The 20,089-nt window shown below is 37.8% G+C and overlaps 1 long non-coding RNA gene and 1 pseudogene across 1 annotated transcript; both read right to left on the bottom strand.

Annotated features, from left to right (window-relative positions):
* On the bottom strand, window positions 1–4,302 carry LOC127803058 (homeobox-leucine zipper protein ATHB-6-like; annotated as a pseudogene).
* Window positions 4,303–12,886: 8,584 nt separating this feature from the next.
* Window positions 12,887–19,744, bottom strand: LOC127804760 (uncharacterized). Its single transcript, XR_008023723.1, has 4 exons — window positions 19,613–19,744; window positions 19,350–19,485; window positions 16,917–17,030; window positions 12,887–13,068 (listed from the first exon to the last, which is right to left on the bottom strand). It is a non-coding gene; the product is annotated as an uncharacterized LOC127804760 (long non-coding RNA).
* Window positions 19,745–20,089: the final 345 nt, after the last annotated feature.

The raw sequence follows: 20,089 nt of genomic DNA, 5'->3' as shown, positions 1-20,089 counted from the left end.
AGACAAGGCCAACCTAATGATCATTATTTCACCATTACAGAGAGATTTATATAATAAAATCTTCGGTTGAATTTCTCTCTCCCCTTTTTCTTAAGACTGCGAAAAACACAGCTTAATTACTTCCTAATCATTCCCGCACGGCCTCAGAAGACAAAGGCTCCCGGCGCCGCCTTGCGCCGCCTCCAACGACCATCCCTTCCCCTTCTTCCTCCTCTCTGTAACACTTCTTTTTGTACAATGGACTCTGCGTCTCGCTCTATTCACTTATTCTGCTCGCCGTTCGGGAGATGATGGGGTTTCGTTCGAATTTCTCTAGCTCCACTGGCCGGAACAGTACCACTGGAGCGTCGGAGCTTGGTCATCGGGGAAGAAATTGCAGGCCACATCGCCACTGATAAAATTCTGCTCCTCCTTCTCCGCCTTCCCGAACTGCGGCTGGTACGCCTTCTCCGCGTCTCCTAGAATCGCCGTTTTAGACTCCGGGAACTGGTAGCAGCAGAACTTGAGCGAACTCGGCGCTGCCGCGATCTGGTGGTTCTGGAGCATGACCCCGCCGGTGGCAGCGGAGGAGATCGCCGCCGCATTGGGGCTGTTGTCCTCGTTCAGAATGGCGCTCGAGTCACTGTCCGACGACCCGTCTTTGAAGTCTGGGAAGACCGAGGCTCTCACCACGCCATTGCCGTGGTTGAAGTTCTCGTAGTTGAGATCAGATCAGGCAAGCGAAGCCGTCGCCGGTTCAACGTTCTGTTCAATGGCTTTTTCATCAGAGTCGGATCCAGTTAGCTCCTCTTTCACTGATACCACCATCCTTTCGCCGTTCTCTTCCTTCAACTTCGAATTCAATTCTCTCATCTGCAACAACATGAAACAAATTAGCACACATAAAGGACATCTCTCATCAAATTTTCCTTGATTTTTCCATTTTATTCGTGTTTTTAGCATCTTTAATACGAATAATCTCTTCATTCTGACCTCTTTGAATAGAGCTTCGTTTTCACGTTGGAGAGAGTCAAAATTGTGCTTGAGAGCGTCGTAGTTGGCTTTGAGGTGGCTGTAGTCTCTCTGGGGGCCGATTAAAGGCTTATGTCTAGGGCCCCACCCGCCCCCCCGCCCCCGGGGGGGGGGTTGTGTATGTGTGTTGATGAATCATGTTATTTGCGCAGAAAATATGTTATAGAAACACTTATAGGACAATCAAAATATTCATCTTGTCCTTATAATAAATTACCTATATGTTCAATGCCATCTCTCTTTCTGTCTGTCTCTCTCTCACTCTCCCTCTTACATCGTCAGCCCTAGAGACAAGGCGGCGGCGATAAGGCGGTAGTGGCGAGATAGCAAGGCAGCATGAAGAGACGCAATTAGGCGGCGAGGCGATGGGGTGAGGCGACGGAGGTTGTAGCGGCGAGGCGGGGTGGGGCAGCTGAGATGAGGCGACGGCGAGGCAGCAAGGCGATCGAGGCGATGCGATGAGACGACAAAGGTGATGGGGCGAGGCGACGAAGGTTGCAGCAGTGAGAGCAAGCGAAGGCGAAGAACGATGGCAGGTGAGGTTGCAGTGGCGAGGGAAGGGGGGAGAGAGGGAGAAGGAGATGAACAAAATATATCGCGATATATCATCCCTATAAAGATACTTCTGTACAAATAGCATTTTCCGAGAGGGAATTGCTGGCATTCTCTTTCTCTCTATATAGTTAGTTATGATGTTACAACGTGTGGAAGGTCCCTATCCCATCCTTTTTTGAGTAATTTTTTGAGTAAATTTTCTCCTTTCAGAGTTCAAATGCTAAGGTGGTGTTTTTTTATATTTTAGTTTTGTATTTTGAGTTTTGAATTTTTTTTGAATTTTGTGTTTTGAGTGTCTGTTTTGAGATTTTTGAAAACGCGTTCTTTTTATCATTCTGAAAAACTATTTCCCAAAATAGAAAACTAGAAAACGTGTTTGCTTTGAAATTTTAAAAATAGTTTCTTTTTTGTTATTATAATATTTTATTTAATGAATTTAATTTAAAATAAATTATAAACATTTATTAGTAAATTATAAATTTAATTCAAATATTTTAAATTATAAAATAAATTTTAAATAAAATAAAATAAAAAAATTAACAATCTTAAAAATATCATTAAAAAAATTAATACAAACAAAACACATCATATATTCAATTTAATATTTAAATAAAATAAAACAAAAATAAATAAATAACAAAAAACAAACAAACAAACAAACAAAAGAAGTGCGCAACCCATCTTCTTTCTTCTTCCATCTAAGGTTATGCGCAACCCATCTTCCATCTTCTTCTGCCACTGCCAACTCTTCCTTTCACCGCCGGACTCCTTTGTTTCTTCTCCTTATCATCGTCAATTGCCCCATCTCCTTCCTCACCCATCATCGCGACAGTCGATTTTTTCATCATCATTGATTGCCCTATCTCCTTTCTCAACTAGTCGTCCATGACAGTTAGTGGCGGGAGAGAAGGAGTTGACGGCAGTGGTGGCAGGCGAGGAGGAGTTGACGACAGTGGTGGCAAGCGAGGAGGAGTCGGCGATAGTGGTGGCGAGCAAGAAGGAGTTGATGACAGTGGTGGCGAGTGAGGAGAAGTCGACGACAGTGGTGGAGGATGAAGGAGAAGAGATACGAGAGACAGAGCGTTGCTTTGCGAGTGCAAGAATGAGTTTGGGGGTCGAGAAGGGAGGGGGGTTTTCGTGTTTTGGGATTGTTTTCAGTGAGTTTTCATTGAAAACACCAAAAATAATATTTGTTGTTTTGAGTTTTCTTTACAAGAATTTTAATTATTTTTGAAAATGTGTTTTTAAAAATAACAAAGAGAAAACGTTTTCAGTATTTTAAAAAATTAAAAATAAAAAAAGACTCGAAAATGTCAAAGAGAACATGCCCTAATTTTTTTATCTAAAAAATAATGCTTTTTAATTTGAATTGGACAGAAAATTTTGAATCAAACAAGGGTGAAAATCACATTTATATTACAGAGAGGATACTTAAGAAGAATAATAAGATCAATTTCAGATGCAAATTAAAAGTAATTACGGAGAAGAATCTCAAAAAGATGGCTGGTGTGGAAGGAAAAGCAAGCATGAAGCATACGTATGCATATATGTTTTACAGAAAGTGAGATTCGGTGAGCGCGCAAATAATGACTATATTACGCGGTCGCCGTCGCCGCTCCCGATAGAAGCTTCACTGCTTCATCTGCCGCTACCCGCTGCCGACGCCGACCGCCGGCCGCCGGACTGCCTAGGTCCCCACCAACTCTTGAGCCGAACCCGCTGCTTGGTCCTCCACCGTGCGTGGCGGTTCTGGAACCAAACGGCGACTTGCCGGGGCTGCAACCCCAGCTTCTGGGCAAGCTTCACTTTCCTCTCCTGTTCAAGCATCTTCTCCACTTCAAAACTCTTCTCGAGGGCGTGGACCTGATCGACGCTCAGCCGGCGTTTCTTCTTGGCGACGTGGCCGGACTGTTCGATGCAGCCTTCTTCGTCGAGGCCTTCAAGCACGGACTGAATCTCCCTCTCGTAGACATGGTTGTTCGCCGGGCTGTGCTCTTCTGAACCAAAGAACTCAAAAAGTGAGAATCAATTCCATATTTACCTGAAAGGAAACGGGGGTAAAAGCATTGAAATTTCTAAAACGGGAAAGAATTGTGCTGATTTATAATCAGAAATCAATCTAGAACGATTCTTGAAAATTCTTCTCACGGTGATTGATCGTGGAAAAGGGATGGGGACAAGAAACACGAAATGGGTATACTTTGGATGTTTGGGGGGAAAAAAATAGAAGAAAGGAAAAGAAAAGAAAAACATCAGGGAATAATTCGTTAGAACCTGTGGTAGTAGGACAGATGGACATCAAAGCGCCCAAAGAATCTGAGCTGCCAATTCTCTTCATGACCCTGCAGCGAGGCCAAAGTACTGATCTCTCTTTTTTTTTCTCTCTCTCTCTCTCTCTCTCTCATTGAAACAGATCCACTTAATAGGACCTCACCGCCCTTTTCACTTTCTTTTCTGGTTTGATCTTGGTTGAGTTAAAATGTGCAAAGAGGAGCTCAAAGAGGGAGTGAATTACGAAGTTGTTCTTCACAAAGAGTACTTGGACGAAACACCGCCATGGCTAGCATGAGGCCAACTCGTACAATGATGATATATATATTAAATTTATTATTTTCTACTAATTCCAATAACAGAAAACCGTCCTAATTGTAATTGAAATCTGAATTCATAGATTTCTATGAATCATGACAGGATCTTAAAATTCATAATTCTTATATTATAAAAATATTAATTTGAGAACTTACCCTGATTCATGAGAAGATCATAGAATGGAGAGAACCCAAACTTGATATTCTATTCTTCTGCCTTTCAATTCTCCCTCCTATTTTCCTTAGTGATGGTAAAGATAAGATGGAACTTTATAGGCAAGAATAGGATCAAAATATGGGGAACGGGTTATTACGTGGTTAGTTGAGAATTATTTACTTATTAAACTAAATTAAAGTAAGTCACGTGCCTATCACGTGAGACATTTAATCTAACAGTATACAAATTGTGTAAGCAACCCACCATTTCAGCGTATTGGGTAACCCATCCTTCACCGTTTTCACTACTTCGTCTCCCTCTGAACCCATTAAAGAATAACAAAGACCCACAAATGGGCCTGGGAGTCGTACAATCCAACAATGGTACAAAAGGAAGGAAAAATTTTAAATAATCAAAAGCAACAAATGGGGAAACTATTTGGTTTGGTGGGTTGGCTTTTTAGGGTGTAGACCCCTTAATGGTAGGCAGCTTTTCTTTTTGGCCTACTTTTTTCTATTTTGTGAGTGCTGTCCAAGGCCATGTTGAAAAGCATGGGAAAGTAGAATCTTGCTCAGGACTTTGTTTCTTTCACCTCCTTTAATCATGAAATTGGCTTTTTAAGTGTTCCACAGCAACATATATATTGTATATATATGAAAAAGAAAATCAAGAGAGCTTCAGTTCAGGTACGTACACAAGTGTTTCAGAGCCTGGGCTTATAAGCTTATCTAGAAACTGTACAGTGTCCTCGAGGATTACTTCTTGGTTATAAAAACATCCTTCCAAATTCAAGAAACAATTCAGGCAACTGCACTTACCAAGTATCAACAAAAGAGATTAAAGATCATAACATTCTCCTAAACAATACCATTTCAAGCAGAGAAATTAAAGCAACTGACTTAGCTGACACCAAACCAGAGATTCAACCCATAAATTTCACCAACCCATAGATTCTGCTAGACCAGGTGATATTGTTAAGAAAACTGGGTCCCAATGAAAGATGCACAACACAATTCTGGTACTCTGCTTTCAACCCTCTTTAAGATGAAAACTTCATCCAGCCCTATTGTCTATTTCATGGCAGGAATGACCTTGAAGGATCTTTTGCTCAAGAGAATAATCCAAATAACAAAAATCAAAAGCACAATCTTAAGAGCTTTAAGGTTTCACTGTATGGACTAAAAATAACACTAGCGAAATAGATTGTTTTAAGACTTAAACAATGAGTATGTTGACATGAAAACAAGAGATCATCATAAATAATAAAGTGTTTTTTACAGTTGAAAGTGTATGGGGTTAATGAATCAAACACGTTAAAATATTGGCATTAATGGTAAGTGAGGGATTGTAGATGAAAAATAGTCTAATTTAATTGAAAGTAATGTTGAATAATATAATGGGCTAAGTCAACTAAAATAGCGATGGTAATGGAACTAATTGGGTGGGTCCATATTGATGGGTTTACTTATTAACTGGCTAAATTTCGTGCAAAAAGCTTGAAAAATAAGAAATTAAATTAAACAAAAATTTAGTTGTGAAATAAAGAGTTCGAGTTTCTTGCTATTCGCAATATAAGGCCTATTTGGGCAGGGTCCAACACAATCAACCTCATAGAAATCACATTCAAAGGAGGCAGGACAAACTGCAATAATCAAAATTGAGGGTAAATTTAGAACTTTAAAAATGTAATTATTTATTTATTAAACTTTGAATTGTTATTACATGCTTACTAAATTTTATTCAACGTTAACCATCCATCACCCGTTATATCTTGCAAATGAAAAATGCCGATGTAATTAATCGAATCTGAGAAAATTTAAAAAACACTCACTGAACTTTAAAAATGTAACTATTTATTTACTGACTTTGTATTATTATTATCTACTTACTGAACTTTACTCAACGTCAACCATCCATCACTCGTTACATCAATGTCTGATCTTGCAAATGGAAAATGTCCATGTGACTAACGGAATTTGAAATGGTCTAATCAAATCCTTATTTTCAGCCAACTCAGCAGCACCATGTTTCTCCTATCTCTCTCTCTCTCATCTCTATCCTCTTCCCTTGCTCTAGCAGCAACAATTGGCACGCGAGGTGGCAAGACAGCCAGAGGTGAGGTGGTGGCGAGGCGCAAGGCGACAGCGGCGAGAAGGTCTTCTCTCTCTCTCTCTCTCTCTCTCTCTCTCTTTCTCTATCCCCTTCCTTTGCTCCAGTAGTAGTGGTTGGTGCGTGAGACGTGAGCTGACGACGAGAGTATCGGCAGCGACCGTCGCTGCTGGAGCTAAGTTGGTCGAAAATAAGGATTTAATTGGACCATTTCAGATTTTGTTAGCCACGCGAGTATTTTTCGTTTGCAAAATCAAATGGTGTTATAACGGGTGATATATGATTGATGTTGAGAAAAGTTCAGTGAGCAAGTAGTAACAATCCAAAATTCAGTGAGTAAGTAGTTACATTTTTAAAATTCGATGAGTTTTTGTTAAATTTCCTCAAATTCCATTAGCTATGTGGACATTTTTCATTTGCAAAATGTAATGGGTAGTTGATGGTTGATGTTGAGTAAAGTTCAGTGAGCAGATAGTAACAATTCAAAATTCAATGAGTAAATAGTTACATTTTTAAAATTCAGTGAGTATATATTAAATTTACCCTCTAAATTACCCAAGGAAATAGTATAACAAAATGTTCACATGATATGGAATTAGAAATTGCAAAATAAATTTTAGATATATACAGGATGTGCAAAGTTCTGCAATTTTTAGGGAGAAAGAGAGTATAGCTTCAATGTGGAACACTTCTATATTGAAAAAACAATGTAAGTGAATTTCAGTCTTTCACCCTTAAAAATTCTATTAGCTTGGGATAGGTATATATACAAAACATTTCTAAAAAATCTCTTACTTTACAATAATGGATAGACTTATCTAGTTTACAACTCTATATCAATATAATCTTGGATTTCCTTAGTTTAATCTGAGAATATCTTGGGCTTTTTCCTTTTCCATCTAGAAGTATACCTTGCTGATTATCCTTACACGTACATAGCTTTTTCTTTATCTTCCAACACTCCCCCTCAAGTTGTTGAATAGATATCTATCATTCTCAACTTGCCTCTTATCACTTCAAAACCTTGTTTTTGCATTGCCTTGGTTAAGATATCTGCTTCTTGATCTTTGGTAAGAACATAATTTAAACTTATGTCTCATGTTTCTATTTCTTTTTTGACAAAATGCCTGTCAATTCGAACATGTTTCATCCAATTATGCTAAATTGGATTATTTACTATACTTATAGCTGATTTGCTATCATTATAAAGTATTTTAGGTGATGTTACAGGTATAACCAAATCCTTCATTAATTTTTCTAACCAAATTACCTCACAAATACATTGTGCAATGGTTCGATGCTCAACCTTGACACTGCTATGTGAGACAACTTGTATTTCTTGCTCCTTCATGTGACTAGATTCCCCCATAGATTTGTGCAATACCTTGATGTGGATATGGATCCAGCTCAATCTGCATCTGCATAGCTCTTTATTCCTCTTTCATTGCTCTTCTTAAATAATAATCATTTCCGAGTGTGCCTTTAAGATACCTCAAGATATGATAGGCAGCTTCAAGGTCTCTTTTAGTTTGGGAGTGCATGAATTGGCTGATTATACTTACTGCATAAGCAATATCTAGCCGTGTATGTGATAGGTAGATTAGTTTTCCCACTAGGCGTTGGAATCTTCCCCTATCTACTTGATGTTCATCACTGCCTTCCTCTTTATTCTTCCAATTAGGCTTTAAAAGAGTATTGACAGCCTTGCAACCGAGTTTGCCTATTTCTTTTAATAAATCCAGAGTGTATTTTCTTTGTGAAATGAAAATACCCTCACTGCTCCTTATAACTTCCAAGCCCAAAAAATATCTCAAATCTCCCAAATCCTTGACTTCAAATGTAAGCACCCCCGCCCGAATATCCCTAACCACCCGGACTACCCGAACGAGAGCGCCTACGGGAGGAGAAAAGTAATAAACACAAGACAAAGACCACCTCGGCATGCATACACAAAAATAAGAATAGCGGAAGCAAAGCTCAAGACATGCATGCACTATGGGTACCCCGCTAACACAGCGGTCACAAGATAAATAAATAAACACAAACTCTTGTGCCGACATACACAAGACTCGAGAAAAGACCTGGCACAGTACGAAATAATAGAGTAAATTCTACTTAGACATCAGAGTGGATAGGGATTGACGGGACTGCCTGTACACCACACCGACTCTGCCGCTAAATCTGACTCCCTTGCCATGGCTCACGCTGCGACTACTTGGAATGATGGAAAAACAAAGTGAGTCGAGAGACTCAGCAAGCATAAGGAAAGAAAGGCCGAAGGCTGTAAAAATCCAATAAACTCTTCCCAGAATAAACCCCCAGGTACACACAAGTCATGAGACGCTATAACACAATAGTATAGCATAATAAAAGAACATACCGGTCCTTGGGGCCCAGCAAACTTGCGCGCGCTGTCCCGGGTCGGTACTCCCGTCACCTGTATCCCTGCCGGTACTCCTGACAGCTGAGCCCAAGGCTCCCTCGGAACGATACTCCCGTCCGAGAACTAAATACTACCAGTATCCATGCAATGCACATATAATGCAATGGCGTAATGAGCATCAACGTGATACATGGCGCCCATACATCCAGGCATCAGGCCATGCTCCGCCCACATAGTAAACCACACGCGATGCATATACCCGTGCTGGATGCAACCTAACCAAGCTAGAATGTCCGTGTCCGAGCATACTCAATAAATGAATATCCCAACATGCAACCCGTACCCATGTGCATATCAAATCATGAACAGTAATATAATGAATCTAAACGTGCAGTAAATCACATACTGGTAGAGCTAGTCAGCAGTGCTCGGCACTGGTCAACGCCCAATGACTAGGAGTGTCCACCCGACGGTCCACATTAGGGCCGTACAATAGTCTGCCCCAACGTCACCAACAACCGACCCCTGCCCACTGCTCGATAGCTCTAACCGGATCATAAATAAATCCGAGAAAAATCGTAAATAAACCCGCACGTCTAGGAACCTAGTTCCCAAGCTGGTTCAGCATCATTCCCAAATGGAGTGGGGGTGGTACAAACCCCCATAGGCTCACAACAAATAAAATCCTAGAAGTCTCGGATTTAATTTAAATTAAAACAAATGAATAGTAATTCAATAGATAAGGCTAAGTGCCGAATTAAAGTAAGGGAGATGATAAAGTACGAGAAACCACAGGGTCTTTTACGAGAATTGAAGAACACGAGGAGAGGGTTAGGAACTTGCCTTTACACGGCCGTTTCTGACATTTCTTACGCTCCCGCTGCGAAGTAAAACATTTAATAACTATTAATAAAACCCGGCTCACTCTAATTAAATCTATCCGTGTAATTTAAATAATTTAACCATCTAAAATCCCATGTAGGCACACCGTAATTAAAATCCCAATAAATTTCATATTTATTTTAAATTAAATAATGCTAATAACATCCTCAATTTATATATATTTAATACACGATACCGAAACGAGTCAAGGGAAGGCGAGGGGTTCACAAAAAAAAAGAAATCGCAATGGTAGAAGAGAGCTTGCCTGTATCTAGTCGTTTACATCGTTTCCCCGCTTAAACACTACCAAATTAATACACGCTGCAATAGATTAAACTCCCAAAATTAACGAAACATAACCCAAAATAAAATTCTAATCGCGCAAAATTTATAATTTAAACATATCACGCTTTTACTAATTTTTACCCATGTACCTGATCACTTCCTTTGCCGAAAAATCCCAAAATTCCATTATTTTTCATATTTTTTCCTTTTCTTTTATTTTCTTTATTTTCTTCCTTTTTTTTCTTCTCCTCCTCTCCTCCTCTTCTTCTTCTTTTTCTTCTTCTTCCCGCGTCTTCTTCTTCCTGCAACTCGCTTCTTCTTCTCCTTTCCTTTCCTTCTTCTTCTTCTTTTCTTCTTCTTCTTCCTTTCTTTTTCTTCTTCTCCCTTCCTTCTTCTTCTTCCCCTCGCACCCAGGCAGCCTGCAACCGCGCATGGCCCCGGCCGGCCTTCGCCATCCGGCCCTCCGCTGTCACCGTGCCTGCCTTTGGCCCGCGCCGCCTCCAGCTCCGCCTCCCATGGTCGTGCGCCGCCGCTGCCCCGCGTCACCACCGCTGTTGTCGCTTTGCTGCCATGGCCGAGCAAAGCTCGGCCAGCTTCCATGGCCGCCAGCCACTCCTTCCTTCTATCTCTCTCTCTCTCTCACCTGATCTCTCGGCCACTAGCTTGTTGCCATGGCTGATTCGGCCATCTCTCTCATTCCCTTCTCTCGGCTTTCAGATCTCTCTCTCTCCTCTGTTCTTCTCTGTTTTCCATTTTGACAAAATGGCCACTTTGCTTAATCTCTAAGCACACGAGCATCGCCACAAAATTTTAACAAATTAATTAATTTAAATTAATTAACTAAATTTAATTTCAGTAAATTTAGTTTACACTTTTATTATTTTTATTATTATTATTATTATTATTATTATTATTATTATTATGATTATTATTATTTGGGGATATTACATCAAATGCTTCCCTTAGTTGATGCTTCAATCTTTCAATATTTTGTGTTATCTCTGGTGATGATTATATCATCAATATAGACTATAAGAATGTCTTCTTTCCATCAAAATCTGTCTTTGTAAAAAGGGTGTGATTAGTTTGCCTTTGCTTATATCCAAGCTGGTGTAGTGTATCACTAAATCTCTTAAACCATGCCTTAGGTGATTGCTTAAGGCCATATAATGATTTTTTTAGCCTGCAAACTTTCCCTTTTGTGTCTTCTCTTTCAAAACCAAGGGGTATTTTCATGCAAATTTCTTCTTCTAACTGACCATTCAAGAAAGCATTCTTTATGTCTAATTGATGGAATTTCCAATCCAAATTGACTGCTAATGATAATATCACCCGAATAGAGTTAAGTTTAGCCACTGATGCAAATGTTTCCTCATAGTCAAGGCCTTGAGTTTGAGTAAAATCTTGAGTTACAAGTCTTGTATCTATCGATCTTCCCATCTAATTTATACTTAACTATGAACACCTACTTGCAACCAACTGTGTTCTTTCCATTGGCCAGCCTCACTATCTCCCATGTGTCATTTTTTTCCAAGGCTTGCATCTCCTCCATGATGGCTATTCTCCATTTCTCCTCTTGTAATGCATGATGTATATCCTTAGGAATAATCACATTACCAATACTGACTGTGAAGGCTTTGAATTGAGGGGACAATTTGGAGTATCCCAGAAAATTGGAAATAGGGTGCTTAGTGCAAGATTTAACCCTTTTTCTTAGAGCAATAGGAATATCTAGATCATACTCTTACCTTTTCTCCCTGTCATCTTCTCTGTTAACATCCTGAACATCTTTTACAGTAGTTCTTTCTGGACTTATCCTTGGTTAAGATAGAATGGCTGGCTGAGGGTCACAGGTTCTTCTTGAGTAAACCATCAATGGTGGTTTGCTTTGAATCTATCCTCCTAATTTTGGTGTTCCTTATTCTTTCCTTCTTGTTAGGCTTGAGTTGGAGAAATAAGAGCTTGACAAGGTTCGGATATAGGTTGGGATGGCTCACTATCAAGAATAGGTATAAGTAAAGAAGTAAAGCAGTCTGGAATAGGCATCCATGGATCCCAATGGGTTGTTGTTTCAGTGAGGTTTTCCTGCTGAGAATGGTCATGAAAAAATGGTTGATTCTCAACGAATGAGACATCACTGGAAATAATAAACTTTCGGGTACTAGGATTGTAGCATTTATACCCTTGTTGGTTAGGAAAATACCCCACGAATATGCACTTGAGAGATTTGGGATCTACCTTGGACAATGTTGGTAGATTATTATGAACAAAAACAATGCATCCAAACACTCGAGGAGTAAGAGAGTTTAGGATTCGAGTATGATAAGTGAGGGCTTCAAGAAGAACATCTAGATGAGTCTTAAACTTTAGGATTTTTTAAGGAAACTTGTTAATGCGATATGCAACTGTCAAAATAGCTTCTCCCCAATAAGAATTTAGAACTAAATGAGTGAACATTAAGGCTTTTGCTGTATCAAGAATGTGGCAATTCTTTCTTTCAACAATCCCATTTTGTTGTGGGCTATAAGAACATGAGCTTTGGTGAATTATGACATACTCAATTAGGTATTTGTTGAATTCATTACAAAAGTATTCCCGGCCATTATCGATTCTCAATACATGAATTGAGGTTTGAAAGACATTTTTAACCATTTAATGGAACTTTTTTAATACAAAGCAAGCTTCATATTTGTCTTTCATTAAGAATACCCAACATATCCTTGTATGGTCATCGATAAAAGTGATAAACCAACGGTGTTCGTGAGGTTTAGGGTTTTAGATGGCCCCCAAATATCACTATGAACTAGATAGAAAGGTTTTGAAGGAGTATAGACATGGTTAGGCTGAGGGCTCCTGGTCTGTTTTGCAAGAATGCAATGCACACAAATGAAATCTCAAATTTTATTGCTAGAAAAATAAGAATACAAAAGTCTAAGATAATCAAAACTTGGATGCCATAACAATAAATCTGAATCTGAAACAGTAGATGAGGAAGATTGAATAAGTGACCTAAAAGCAGAAGAATAATGATGTCTTGGTGTCTGATAGAGTCCCCATTTAATCTCAGCACTGCCAATCTTCTTCCCCAAAGATAAGTCCTGAAAAACACAATAGGATTGAAAAATGTCACTAGGCAATCATTGTCATTAGTGAGCTTACTAACTGAAAACAAGTTGCATTTTAAATTTGCTACATAAAGAGTAGATTTAAGAGATAAACCCCCAACACTTGCTGTTCCTTTTTCTTTTGCTAAGGATATGGTTCCATCAGCCATAACTACATTAATATTCTGATTACAAGGTTCATAATCAAATAACATGTTTAGAGAACTTGTCATATGATCTGAAGCCCCCGTATCTACGATCCAACAACTTGTAGGAAACTTTTAGGAGATTAGAGAGTATGTATCATTACTTTTCCTTGCCACAGACACTGTTGGATAAGGGTTTTCTGAATTTTTAAATTTAGTCACATTTGTTTGACTTAACAAGTGTTATAAGGCCTTTAGCTAATTTGTTGTTAAACTGAAATTTGTGGAACCCTTTTTTTCTGCTTCAATCATGTAAGTTGATTGTCCTCCCCTCCTTTGATTCCTTGGCTTCTAATTGACTGGCCTTTCATGAATTTTCTGGCATATTTCTCTAGTAGGGGTGGACACGGTGCGATTTGGACAGTTTAGGGGGCATTTAATTCGTCAAATCACACATGCGGTTTGGCATTAAATTAGAGCACACAGCCTAATGTGGTGTGCAAAAACAGCACCAAACTGCATCGTAAAATGCGGTGTGTGTGATTTTTGCAGTTTGGTGCTTCCTCTATTACCTTGTAAATTTTTAAGTAAAATAATAAAACTAATACATAAAATCATAGTTTTCAGTTTTTAAAATATCTTGAAGTTTAAAAATAAAATAAGTTATAATCCAATAAAAAATACAAAGTTAAAAGTTTAAAATCTACGACATGACCGCATCATGTTAATGCTCCTTGAATTCAATTGCGTGTAGTGGAGGATGCTTAATGGAGTTACTTATTAACATGCAGTAGAAATTGTTTAACATGTTTTGAAATTAAAAACATTTTATGACCACTAAGTTACAATCCTTGAGCATTAACAGGTAGTGTCCACATGTTAGGATTTTATATATTTTTAATTTATTTTTTATTTTTTTTATTAATACACTACTTGACTGGTTCGATTTTAACAGAACCGAAAAAATTTGCAAACTGCAAACCGCATGGTTTGGGAAATTCTCAAACCGTGCCGAACTGCTCCCCCTAAAAACCGCATGGTGCGGTGCAGTTCGGTTGATTTTTGCATTTTATCGATTTTTTTGCCCACCCTTATTCTCTAGTATGATAAGGCTGATTGCAATGGTCACACCATTATTTTTCTTTTGGAGTCTCTCTTTTAGCTGAAAGAGATAGTTTTTGTCGAAAGTTATTCAGGGCTGAGGTTGGGTAATTTACCTCATTGCTGGAATGCCCTGAACCTGAGAACATCACTTTCTTTCGACTTTCTTCTCTATTGACTTCTACAAACACTTCTCTTATGGATGAAAATGGTTTTGTCCTTAACACCCTGCCTCTTGCCTTGTCTACGTATGAGTTTAGGCCATATAGGAAGTCAAAAACTCTCTCATTTTCCACCATCTTATTATATTTTCTATCATCACCAGAACACTCTCATGTGATCTCATAAAATAAGTCTATCTCTTGCCACAATTCAGTTAAGGTATTAAAGTATTCAATGACTGAATTTGTACCTTGTCTAGTGGTTCGAATAAGAGATTTAATCTGAAAACATTGAGCCGTATTTTCTAGATTAGCATAAATTTCTTAGACTGCCTTCCAAATTTCACAAGCTATCTTGTAGAAGAGGTAAGTTCTTCCAATCTTTGGCTCCATTGAATTCATCAACCAAGCCATAACCTAGGTTGCACGGAAACAGAAACGGGAGACGTTTCCGATAGGAAACGAAAACGCAAAAACGACATTTTTCTAAAAAGGTAGGAAACGGAAACGTGGGGTAAACTGTAAATTTAAAAAATATAAGAGTTTTTTTATAAATATAATTTTTAATATAGAAAGAAAATATTCAAATATAAACAATAAACATAAGTTCTATACTATATTCAAACAAATATAAATATAAAGTCCACAATGCATTCAAACAACCATCAACAATATTTAAGAAAGTTCTATAATAACCAAACTTTGATATAATAAATCATATTATACATAAAAAACTATCAATGTTTTTAATTATATCAACAAATCATCTATGAACTATCAATTATAACAACCACAATTAATTTACTTATAAGAACCAATAATGGACTGTATTATGTAACTAAATAACAATTATAACAACCACAATTAATTTATTTATAAGAACCAATAATGGACTGTATTATGTAACTAAATAACAATTATAACAGCCACAATTAATTATATCAACAAAACATCACAACAACCACAATTAATTATATCAACAAAACATCACAACAGCCAAAGAATGGCAGCGACGGAGATCAAAAAATACATACAAAAACACAAGGAATGAATACATACAAAAATTGGAAGAAGCGCCGACGAAGCAAATGAGATTGAACTGGAAGAAGAAGAAGCGGCAATGAAGCAAATGGGATTGAATTGGAAGAAGAAGAGAAAGAAGAGAGGGAAGGAGGCACATTAGAATTTTTTAGGGTAAAAGCCATCTTACTAAGCAGATGGCGTGCGCTGGAAATGCGTTTCCAACCAATAATTTATAATTATGAAATGGCTCTAATATTTTTGAAAATTACACAAACGACTTGAAAAACGTTTCGGGCTGTTTTTTCCGTTTCCAAAACGCGAAACGGTTCGAAAACGGCACCTCCGAACTTTTTCCGTGCTTCACAGGCCATAACAATGGCATTCTCAACCTCCTACACAGGCCATAACAATGGCATTCTCAACCTCCTATACGCCACAACTTGTTGACTCTACACTTGGCTTAGAAACAATACCCGTTAAGTAGCCTTCCTTTCCTTTCCTTCTAACAACTAACAAGACTGATTTGGATTATTCTCTGAAAATGGTACCATTCAGCTTGTGTTGTGTAATCTGGAGGGAATGACTGTCAATGGCTGTTGGAACGATTGAAACATGGGAATCCTTTATGGCTGGAGAATTCATGGTAGAAGTCTCACTTGCTGAGACTTTTTCTATCATTCATTCAACTCAAGACTCCTTTAGGTAGTTGGAGATTAAAAAATCAGTGCCACAAGAACGTGACTAATACCATGAAAGAATAATGTAGGGGAATTTCAGTCTTTCACCCTTAAAAATTCTATTAGCTCAGGATAGGTATATATACAAAATATTCCTAAAAAATCTCCTATTTTACAGCAATGGATAAACTTATCTAGTTTACAACTCTATATCAACATAATTTCGGATTTCCTTAGTTTAATCTTCTTCCTTTTACAACTCAATATCAAGCTTCTTCCTTTTCCATCTAGAAGTCTACCACGCTAATTATCCTTACACATACACAGCTTCTTCTTTATCTTCAAACATATATAATAGGAAAATGATTAGAAAACAGTTAATAAATGTTAACCATAAACTGCTAATCTGAATGGTAACAACAGACTTTTTCAGTTTGAGGCACAATGGACTTTTTCAGGGTTTTCCCCCAGTAATCTTGCAGGTTCTTCTGGTTTGCACACCAGTTCATTTTAATATTTCCCTCATTCATAACAAGAACCATGAAACTAATGATTGAAAAAATCAATCTCAAAAAAAGGAAGCAGACAAAAACATAGAGCGGCTATTCACGTGTGCCCTTGGAGGAAGGGGGAAATTGAATTTACATACGATTAATTTGAATGAAACAAACAGGGAATTGAATCAATTATGGAACTAAAAGAAAGGTTAAATAAAATTAGGAGAGCAAGCAAACCTTTGCGTGTATGGAAACTAGTTGGCTTGCAGTTCTTTCCCTTGTACTAATCTCGTGACCCCCCACTTTGAAGGGAGAATGTCAAGGGATGATGCCTCCCTCATTCTCATAGCCCTTTAAAGACCTAAGATTAGCCCAAGAGGCATGCAGAACTCACTCGAATCAAAGAAACAAGAGTACTTTCAATTACTCAAAATCAATATTAATATTCAATTATTCTTTAAATTTTGTTCTTCAGTACTTCATTAAAGGATTATTTATAGATAACTAATAAAAAAAAACCTATTCTAACTAGGATTTCTTGATATAATCTAATTAAGATTTAAAAATAATCCCAATCTAATTAGGATTCTAGAAAATAAAAGAAATTAAAAGAAACTAGGAAACAAATTAAATAAAGGAAATAATAAAACAATATTAATTTCTACTTTTACTATTAAAATATTGTTTGTCAAAATATTAGTCTGGATGATCTTTATCAGATATTTAAGGAGGATTCTGAGTGCCAGCAGGAAATTTTAACTATGGCTGTAGAAATCAAAGAAGGAAATGACTTATTAATCTGTTTGAGGGTCCCTGGTTATGCCACTATGCGAACTGTGAGAGGCCTTGCCTTGTAGTGCTGCAGCATCAGAGAAGGAATAGGAACCTAAATCAGAAAATTAGCAAGGGAACTGAAGGAGCAGAGAGATTACGAGATTTTTGACTGGATGCCATTCTGGTTGATGAGCCAGAGATGAAGGGGTGGTGACTACAACTGTAGTGAGCAACGAAGAATGCAATTGTCTGAAATTTGAAAGAAGAAACGTGAAAAAATGGGATAGTTTCCTTGTGCACTTGAGCCACAACCCTTTTGAGCTTGTAGATGGAGAACTTTCAATTAGATGAGCAACATATAATTTTTGGATTTTTTATATGATCTTACCAGAGAATTAAAGGAAAAATTCACTTTGTTCACACCAGATGACCTGTTGGAGTTTGCATAAAGAACTCCAATCTGGCATTGGTATTGAGATGTGCTGGTTTGATGCCTAAGAAGAAGATAGATAAATAGGAAGACAAAGAAGGTAAGCTAATCTTCAGGTTAATAATCTTCCTGTGTGGGAAGCCAATAAAGTATTTATTAGAGAAAAATAATAAAGTTGAATAAAAATGCAACTAATAATTTGCCACAATGCGCAAGGTGCAGTGAGGTGGAAAACAAAAATAATGGTCACTCTGCAAAGGGGCTTCAATCCTGATTTTGCTATTCCACATGGGAACTAGTAGCTGAGAACTGGCATAAAATGCAGCTTGGTGGCATTGGAAGAGCCAAGAATTTAAAAGAAGTGGGATATAGTGAATAACAAGGAAAGAAACACAGAGCATCATTAGCAATGGAGACATAGAGAGAGAAAGAAATAGCTTGTGGAGGGCATGAACAGGGAGCAAGCATTTGAATAATGGTGAACCCAAGTGTTTATATATATATATGCATAACTGGGCCACTCGAAAGAATTCTTGAACCAAATATATGAATATTGGTAATAGGCAATAGATACTTGTGATATGTTATTGGTAACATGCTATGATATGTGTGTGTGTACTGGTAACATGCTATTCCTTGAGTTGGAAATCATTACTTATGCATACACTATAGTATATTTATTCCTTTGGGTGAACAAGAAATAGATAATTGTACAGTCGTTGCATGAAGATACACGTATGAAGAATTCTAGGGTTCCAGTAGATGTAATGAAATTTCCTAGTACTAGGATGCTTATGAATGATGCAGGCTCTATTGGTGGGAGGTGGTAAGGATTAAAAAGCAAAAGAAGATTGAATATATAATAATGCGAGAGGGCCATCAAGCAGTTGAGCCAATGAAAGGTTAGATAACAGCACATGCAATGGTTTTTTTATGCGCACATTACATGATGTCTCAGTGCACCACAGTTTTATAAATTACACTATTTATTGCATGATATAGAGTATATGCAAGCTACTACATTGCAGAAAATGCATGATTTCTCATTTGCCTGGGCATAGGGAATGTTATATGCTGTGTTTTGCATAGCATGTATGCCGTATTGAACTCACAGCTCATGTGGTTATTGTCACCCCATACGTACAGGTGGAGCTTTTAGGGGATTGGACTGAAGACTAGAAGATTTGTATGAGGTTGTATTTCCCCCATTCATAACAAGAACCATGAAACAAACAGAGAATTGAATATTTCCCCCATTCATAACAAGAACCATGAAACTAATGATTGAAAAAATCAATCTCAAAAAAAGGAATCAGACAAAAACATAAGAGGGAATATTCACGTGTGCCCTTGGAGGAAGGGGGAAATTGAATTTACATACCATTCATTTGAATGAAACAAACAGAGAATTGAATCAATTATGGAACTAAAAGAAAGGTTAAATAAAATTAGGAGAGCAAGCAAACCTTTGCGTGTATGGAAACTAGTTGGCTTGCAGTTCTTTCCCTTGTACTAATCTCGTGACCCCCCACTTTGAAGGGAGAATGTCAAGGGATGATGCCTGCCTCTTTCTCATAGCCCTTCCAAGAGGCATGTTTTTCCCTGGAATTTGAATAAACAAACGCCCCTAAATCTTATTGTAGAAAAGGGATTATGAATTAAAGGGATAGACACATTATAGCAGAAGGACATAATAAGATAGCAATAAAACCAGTACTGTAGTACAAACTTCATAAAAGTAGCGGCATGGATGCATGCATTGCGTGCAATTAGCAAGGAAAATTTGAAGTCCATTAGATCCCCATTTTGCTTTTGCTTTTGCTTTAGCTTTCGTCAATGACACTGTCCAATAGTGTTTGCATCCTGACAATTGATCCCCACAAGTCTAAACATGAATTAGCATAAATTATGGATCTGCACAATGTTTCAAATCTAAGGGAAACAGTCACAAAAAAAATGATTAGACATTTCCTACTCATCTTCAGCTGGTAAATTCCCTGGGCAGGATCAAATTGAGCCTAATCAGAGTGTCCCTTGCTTTCTACTTTTCTTTTTCCAAATTTGCAAAGACATAACAAAGTTGAAGCATAACCACAAAAAGAAGCGAGGCAAACAAATTTTTAGGCTTACTAGTAAATGATTACCCAGATCACACATCCCCAGGACAAGACTAGCTATTTAATGACACCATCGAGAGAACAAATGA

Source organism: Diospyros lotus, chromosome 6, assembly GCF_014633365.1.
Source record: "Diospyros lotus cultivar Yz01 chromosome 6, ASM1463336v1, whole genome shotgun sequence".
Lineage (NCBI taxonomy): Eukaryota > Viridiplantae > Streptophyta > Magnoliopsida > Ericales > Ebenaceae > Diospyros > Diospyros lotus.
This window is presented reverse-complemented; position numbering and strand designations above follow the sequence as displayed.